Here is an 8,511-nt window from a genome sequence, read left to right on the forward strand (position 1 = left end):
TGTGAAATTCTAACGGGCTTGCGGTAAATGGTGGACCGTTTTACCGTAAAACGTCAGTATTATCATGTTTGCGGGGTTATTAAACGGGGAAATGTTGACAGTGACGTTGATTTATGTGGTAAAAATTCATGTGCATGTTGTGATAATCGAATATAAATATATATATATATATATACATACATATATAGTTTCATGTTTTATTATTAAAACAATGTAATGTATGAAGCTGAATTTGAATCGCTCTTTTCGTTACAGTAACTCATGCAATAATTAAACCTGTGCATGAGTATGACATGGTCGTGTCAGTGCCAATCAATAAACGTAGGGTCTAATCTTTGACTATCATGTGATAATAATTTTTACCTATTTAAACTCACCAAAGCATACTGGTACATACACCAACTCAGTCGTCTCATGTTATGACTTTCGCAATGTAAAATAAATGAGTAAAAGTACTTGGCAGCGGTGGGATTCGAACCCACGCCTCCGAAGAGACTGGTGCCTAAAACCAGCGCCTTAGACCGCTCGGCCACGCTACCAATTTGTAAGATCTTCTCTAAATTCACACCAGATCCCGCAACCGAAAATTTACGTGAGTGAATCATATCTTTAATTTAATAGAGCAGAAGTTTTTTAATTTAATAACGCTTTAATCCAAATTCTAAATGTCTTATTTGTCTCGATGCAAGTATTGAGGCATTGAAACGTCAAATGGAAATGCTACTACAATCCATTCGTTTCATAATTTAAGGAAAAGAAACGTTAAAATGACAGATAAAAAATAACAATAAGCTTCCAGCGTACTACGAAAATAACGAGTTGGACTTTTAACAAAATCATTTCCGAATAAAAAAGTCACAGTGAATTTATAATTACCCGAAGAAAATAGAAATTCAAACTATAATCGTGGCGATTACTGTATCTCTCCCTTCCTCTCGGGTTCACTCTCTTCCCGCCCTTACCCGCAAATGCCTCGTTAATACCGCCAGACCCACCCCGCTCCCGCCTGCTCCTTCCATGTCTCTACCTCAATGTCCCCCCATGTCGCTACGCACTCACGAATGATTCCATTAACATACATTATATTATACATACTCTTTTCACATTTCTACGACTGTAAGAAACGGGAGCGCCGACAATGTTGGCGAATATCGATCAGTAAAACTTCAGTCACTGCCAGAAAGTTTTCGACCTTTCGAATATTATTTCTCCAAACATTTCTATACGATAACTTAGGGGGGCGACAGTTATTTTCGCGACGAGTGATTGGATCATTTTAATTATATGGGAACCGGGAAATACCCGATACATTTTCATTTTTCGTAATTCGGGAATAGTGGAAAGATTTCGGAAAAGTCTATCGTGACGCGGGAAAGCCGTAATTTCTCCGTAAATTCAACCGGCAACTGGGAATTGGCATATTTGCCAGGGAAATTTGGAGTGGACCCCCTTCGTCGTTGCCACTTCTAAGCTGTTTGGAATTCGTCGGCTCGGGATTGAGAAGCGTGGAGTTAGTTCGTGCCATGCAGGTCGTCATGTATTGTATGACATGGTTGGGGGGTCCATTCTAAGTGTCCCGAGTTAAATGGCAATTAATTTATGCCAATGATATGGCAATAAAATGTCAAAAATATGTCATTTCTCAGTTCCCGGTTATGTGAAATCGCGCATTTCGGCTTTCGCGCGTCCCGATTGATTTCTATTCCCGAAGCACTATAATTTTTCCGACATTTCCCGGTTCGCATGCAGATAATTAAAATGGTCCAATCTCGCGTCTGGAAAATAACCGTAACCCCCCTACCCCACACCACACCCCCACCCACCTACATACACACACGCGCACTCACGCGCGCACCATTCATAATACGTCACGGCCGTAAACGTGACGTATAATACGTAGCGCGTGCGTTACGTCGTTGCGTGAGTGTTGAGGTGCGCAACTCGGGACTCCGTGCAGTGTAACCTGTGCGCTGCGGGGCCGCGCTGGATCGTCTGTCACGTTGTTAGCAGACTGTCCTCGACGCGACGGCGAAACAAAGTGAATTCCGCACGAACGAGCGCGTTGTTCGAACTCTCGCGAATTCGTTGTTTTAACCTTAGCGCAACCTTGGGCGCTGGTCGTAAACACGGTACCGGCACATTGAAAGTCGAGCGATCTCTGTGGCTTGCGTGTCTCATCGTGCCCGCGTACGTGCGTCTACGTGTGTTGCGCGTTAGCGTGTGCGTGCGTGCGCGAGAGTGCGTTCATGCAGGTGTACGCACGTGCGTGCGTGCATGCGCTCGTGTGTGTGCACGTGCGCGCGCGTGCGTGTGTGCGTAAATAACAGATAACCAATCCCGCGTATATGCTAGAGCAGACGCTTGCCAAGGCACGTCTTGTATTCCTCCGCGCGTGCGCGAAGTAGTGCTATACTGCGTTCTCTCTGTTGATCGTCCGTTAATCCCATCCCTACGCTCAACCAGTCTCCCACTCCTTTCCCCATCCCTACCCCTACCCCTACTCCAAATCCCACGCCCACCTCTCCTACCACCCCAACCCCGACCCCTACTCCACCCCCTATGCCCAGTCCTATCCCTACTCCAACCTCTACGCCCAGCCCCACCTCTAGCCGACTCCGTAGCTGCAGCGACGGCCACTGCGTCGACTGCACGGATAGCGGGAGACTCTTGTGTAGCGGTGACATGAGTGCAGGAGACACGCATGTTCGCTCATCACCATGGGATGGGCTTCTCCGTGTGGGGTTACAGTGCGCTGTTCCACGTTCGCACTTTCTCCACTTTGCGCGGCGGTTTTGGAACCACACCTACGGAATGAAAGAAAGACGCAGAAGAATGAATCAAGCGTATAGTAGCAGCGTATACTGCGAATGAGGATTGCAATGCTATCATCTCGTTCCTCTCTCCCTAACCGTCTTCCACTCAGCAGGCGTCATTTTTGTTCACACCCTAACTTCCCCCTCCCTCCCTCCGACCGTACCTCATCCTAACATTCTGTCCTACCCAAACAGCTTTATCTTCCTCTAACTGTTCTCCATTGACCCTAACCACCATTCCTCTCCCAAACGACCGTCGATCATCTTTCTCAACTGTCCAACTGTGCACAACTGTCCTTCCCCAACTATCCTTTCTCAACTGTCCTGTGCGCATTCAGCATAGACTTCCCGCTTATTACTTATTACTTATCTTTGCGTCTCTACTGCCCACGTGCAGAAGTCTATCGTCTAGCTCTATTCACGCCCTTGATGTTGCATATGTATACTTGTCATCCTCGTGTATGTAATTTTGCACTAGTTAGACAGACCCAGGTTGATTGAACGCAGAGGGAACATCAGGGTTCATATCCTAGTTTCCGGTTAAAGAAATTCAGGGCTTTCCCGCGTCCCGGTTGACCTATATTCACGAATCACGAAAAATGTATCAGTTATTTCCCGGTTCCTAGATAATTAAAATAGTCTAATCGCGCGTCCCGAAAATAACCGTTCCCGTTTCTAGACTGACTCCGATAGATAGACTACGACCCGTATTGCTATTATACGATCAAGAGATAATAATACACTTTATATTATTAGCTCTTGATGATATCTATGATCTTCCCGTGAGCACTTGCGCGCCGCGAACAATAAAAAACGCCGCCGCGCCGCCACGCCGCCACGCCGCCATATTTGTCGTCTAAATGATTCTTTATCGCGAAATACCTGCAGACGTCGCAGGTGAGACGCGTGTCCGATGTTTACCTTCGCCCCCGACATGCTTATTTACCTGTTTGTCTACGTAAGTACTTACGACCGGGAGCGCACGCGTAGCAGAGAACTGGCGCGTGTATCGCTTTATCTAAATATTCAGTAATACCACCTCGAGCTCTAATCCTCCCCCATCCCTCCTCTCCACCACCCTCCCCGCCTCTGAAAAGTACGGTACACTCGGCAAACGGTGTAACTCTATAAACGAGAGTTGCGCCGAACAGTCTGGTAGCACTATAAAAAAGGCGCTGGATGCACAGGCTATATTTCGATATGAATAATTTCATGATAATTTTTATTAGGGACGTTTCAGCTATACGGATAAACGCGTTAGATGGTTGGGACCGTCGGGGTAGTATTCACACCCGAAGGTTCGAATCAAGCATTCCGTAGACGATCGACTGGCGTTTGTTCTACGGGCATAGCCTTGCGGGCGGCAGCGCTGCTTGCGTGCGAGGCGTTGTTCTAGAAAGGCCTCGTGACACCGGGGGCAAGTCCGAACAATACGCGACCAGCCTTCGCCGGGGTTGCATGGCCATCATCGTCGCACCGACCATTGACTAAATGCGAATACATGGTCACTATATAAACGCGTGCCTGCGCCCGAGCCCTCACCATTCTCTGTGAGAAAGTGAGAGCGAAGGTAACTAACTAGCTATACGTTCGATTCCCGTGTATGTGTAAACCGAAATCCACTTCGTGCGTTGCGTTGGATTATTATTATTATTTTTATTTTTAATCGTGTGTGGTGTCTACGAAGCAGAGAGCTCGTTCGGGTGCCGATGCCTGGCATAGGCGATTATGCGAGGCGATTCACCGCTGCGATTATATTCGGTGTTTATATCGTCTGCGTCCATGCGTGCGTGCGTGCGTGCGTGCGTGCGTGCGTGTGAGCGTGCGTGCGCGTATCTTCCCGGCGTGATGTTAAATCTGTGCGTCCGTCCGTGTGTGAGTGCGTGTGTGCGCGTGTGTGCGCGTGTGTGCGCGTGTGTGCGCATATGCGTGCGTGCAGATCTAGAACACGCGTGCAATTATATCTACGTGCGTCAGACCTTGTGGCAGGCAGCACGTCTCTCTGTGTGTGACGATGTTAGATGCGTGCGTAACATTTATATCTATGTGTGATTAGCATTGCCTTGGCAGCGTGCCTCCTCGTGTGTGAAATTTATATTATATTATTAGGAAAAGAAACCAATTGGATAGTCACTACATATTGTATCATACAGCCGAATCCTATATGGTTTACCCCATGTTAGAACCCCTCTAGGCCTACACCAATTTAAAAGTGTCGTATACTTTTAGCACAGTAATCCGGTTCGGGTCAGCCAGTAGGGTGAGGATTATTTTGAATATAGGGTGGTTATATTTATAGCCTGGCATATCATTTAATTTTAACAGCTCTTATCCGCTCTTATCGTTTTCACTCCTGATGAGCGGTTCGCTTCGAATCTGTTTCTCCATTCCCTGCCGTCTAGGTGTTATCTGACGTGAACATCTTTGCTCGCTGAGAACAACAGTGTTACAAAGGAAGTGTATTGCCGACAAGATTAGTACTAGTAAATTAGTATTATAGTTTAATTGATTACTATTTTAATACACCTGTTAGAAAATTAAGAGATGTGTGTGTGTGGGGAGGGGGGCCCAGAAAAATCCACGACTTTTTACGAGCTGAAATTAGAGGGGGTTTTAATCACGGCATTTTTTTAAAGTGGGATAGAGTAATTCGCGCTATACAGTTGGTGGGGATCAAATCGCGACTCTATATGAAGAACGGAAAACACACTTACGTGCGTTTGGCGTGCAGGTGCGCGTGTTTATTTAATTAATGGGTTAATTAAACGACAGCGTTTCTCCAGCTAACGTCTCGCTTCCCAGCTCCACATAAACATCAGCAGTTTTAATTAGAAAGAGCCTCTGCTATACGGAGAGAGCGCGCGCGAAAAAATACACCGCACAATCACACAAAAATGTTTTGTGTGATTGGAAATCACACAAATAATGGATGCGAATAAGCGAGGCATAAAATCAATTGCCGTAAGTGTTCCGCTAGTCGAGTGCGTTAATCTAGTCATCCGATTGTAATTGACTGGGAACCGGCGAATTCCAGGTCAATGTTTCATGATTCAGGGAAAAGAATGCAACCGGGCAATTTTATTTAACTGGAAATTATAAAATGGCGTATTTTTGATCTGGAACACTGAGAACGGAAGCCTCCTTTAAAGCCTGTTTCTGGTCTTTGTAAAATATGAGCTGTTGCCATAAACCACAGCTGCGGCATGATAATACGCACATAATTACGTACTAGAACAAGGGTGTTAAACAGTGTTGGAGGTGGGGCATATGACGACACGTCCGAATTTTTACTAGTAATACACGAAGCGGTGAAAAAAACACGCGGGTTGCAGATTGGATGTTGCTCATTTAAGCGTTTTGAAGCGTATCTACTTTTTACGCGGTTTCCAGCGTAAATAATCAAACGTTTGCAAAATTTCGTTTTTATGTATGCGAGCCATCTCCCGATACCTATCAACCTTGTATGCATGCATGCATACCTCAGCAGTGCTAGACCGATTTGTCGTCTGTGGGATGTATTTAGACAGCACGAGTCAACGCGACGTTGGGCCAGTCTTGGTAAGGAGACAGTTTAAGAAATTAATTGCTAACTTTTACTCGAACTGTGGGTGACGGTTTTACAGATGAAATGAAAGGTAAGAAAGTTTTTTTACGTAATACTTTAGGAATCTCGACTCTTCACAAAATAAGAATCTGCTCTATAGTGCGCTCATCGTTAAAGACCCCTAACACGAACCTATATAAATAAATAAATAAATAATATAATTAATCGTTAACAAACAAACAAACAAACAAACATACACAAAGGAACCTTTGAAACGAACCGGCACAAACATTTATTTTAAAACATGGACTTTATTTAAAAAAACGTGTATACTTTTAGAACGCGTCTCTTCGTCAGTGCACAAGTTTAGCATAGTACTATACTAGTTCTACATCCGCCGAAGCCACGCGCGCACATATTTCTGTCGTCTGCAAGCGTCTGCTGGCAACGCGCAGGAAGCATGGGAACTAGCGAGCGCAGAGACACCTGTGTGCCGACACCGGTGTTGACTCTCGACGTTATTTCGCGCCATAAATTCATTTATTATCGCAGATTAAACAGTGGGCCCGTAGCGCGGTGATGCCAGCGTGCGGGCTTTTAGCTTTCGGGGGCTCCCCTTAACCCGATTCATAAACACTCACGTTATGCGGTTAAAGAATGATTTCTAATCGTAGTGTGTTTAGCAAATAGCTGTCAATTACGACATGATATTCGTCGTTAGTAGGCGATATAAATGTATATTATATATATAATATATATATATATAATATATACATATATATATAATATATAATATATATATATATAGTAGAGAGAAAGAAAAAAAAAGAGATATTAAGAGGGAGCAATGAGAGAGAGAGAAGAGAAAAAGAGAGAGAAGAGACGAGAGAGAGAAGAGGAGAAGAGAGAGAGAGAGAGAGAAGAGAGAGAGAACGTGAGAGAGAGAGAGACAGAGAGTGGGGGAAGAGTATGCGGAGAGTGAGACGAGATATATAGATTACTCCCACAAGCAGACAATGAGACATTCTTCGTTCTCCGCGCATCAGCATTAAACTCGGTCATGTCGTTGAATCGCGTGCTATCAGTTGTGCGTCGATGCTGGCTGCTTCGTCATCTACCGGATCCTATACACACTCGCAATTCTAGACGGTCAAGGACGATATTCAGAATCTTACCTTGATACTTTGGCTCTAGTGCGCATCTTTATACACATGTATGCTCTAGGCGGTTTGATATGGGTGTATCATGGTACACATCACCCCGTGGTAAACAACGTTCCCCTATACATCGCGCATGTGCGTGTCTAGCAGGGGGTGTGGCCCATTGCGCATGCGCATGGGGATTTTACCTTTATTGCTCATGCGTAATGTATAGGGGGTCGTTTGTACATAGGGGGACTGTCTACCATGCTACATCGGCATGGTGTACGCGTTTTGGTTGCATTCTATATAGAATTTCTACAAAATACTATGTCTCTTTACGTAGTTATGGTGGACAGGTATGGACACAGATCGACCTATATGCCATAGGAAAATATGTTCTAGAAGGTAGTACGCCTTGTCAAGAGAGCCTTTGGAATCGTCATTTTTCGTAGCAAATTATTTGTACGCGTTTTCTTGGGTTTAAACAATGAAAAAATTATAAAAATTATGACAATTCTAACAATCCAGACTAGCATTGTAGGAGCTTATATTAAGTGGTGCGTGTTAACGGCGCATGCGTGAAGTGTAGCGCATGCGCGTGTCTGCAGGCATGCCGATCTCGGGTGTTGCTATCCCACGCGTGGAGGGACGGAGGTCACGTGATAACGTTGACGTTCAAAACGTTAACCTAACGGTAACCCTCAATCCAACACCGCCAACACTAACACTCACACTAAATATATATGTGTCGCCGCGCTATATATAGGCATTGTGATCCACAAAAATTAATCTATGGTGTGGGGCAGATATCATGGATGCAAAAACCCTAACCCTACCCTAATCCTACCCTACCTAACCTAACCCTAATCCTAACCCTAAATCCTAACCCTAACCCCTAATCCTAACCCTAACCCTAAATCCTAACCTAACCTAACCCTAACACCTAACCCTAACCCTAATCCTAAACCCTAACCTAACCCTAACCCTAACCCTAACCCTAACCCTGACCCTA

The 8,511-nt window shown here is 45.0% G+C and overlaps 1 non-coding gene across 1 annotated transcript; it reads right to left on the minus strand.

Annotated features, from left to right (window-relative positions):
- Positions 1-457: 457 nt before the first annotated feature.
- Trnal-uag lies at positions 458-539 on the minus strand. The gene has a single exon. It is a non-coding gene; the product is annotated as a tRNA-Leu (tRNA).
- Between the last annotated feature and the right edge of the window lie 7,972 nt (positions 540-8,511).

This window comes from Priapulus caudatus, unplaced genomic scaffold (assembly GCF_000485595.1).
Source record: "Priapulus caudatus unplaced genomic scaffold, Priapulus_caudatus-5.0.1 Scaffold128, whole genome shotgun sequence".
NCBI lineage: Eukaryota > Metazoa > Priapulida > Priapulimorpha > Priapulimorphida > Priapulidae > Priapulus > Priapulus caudatus.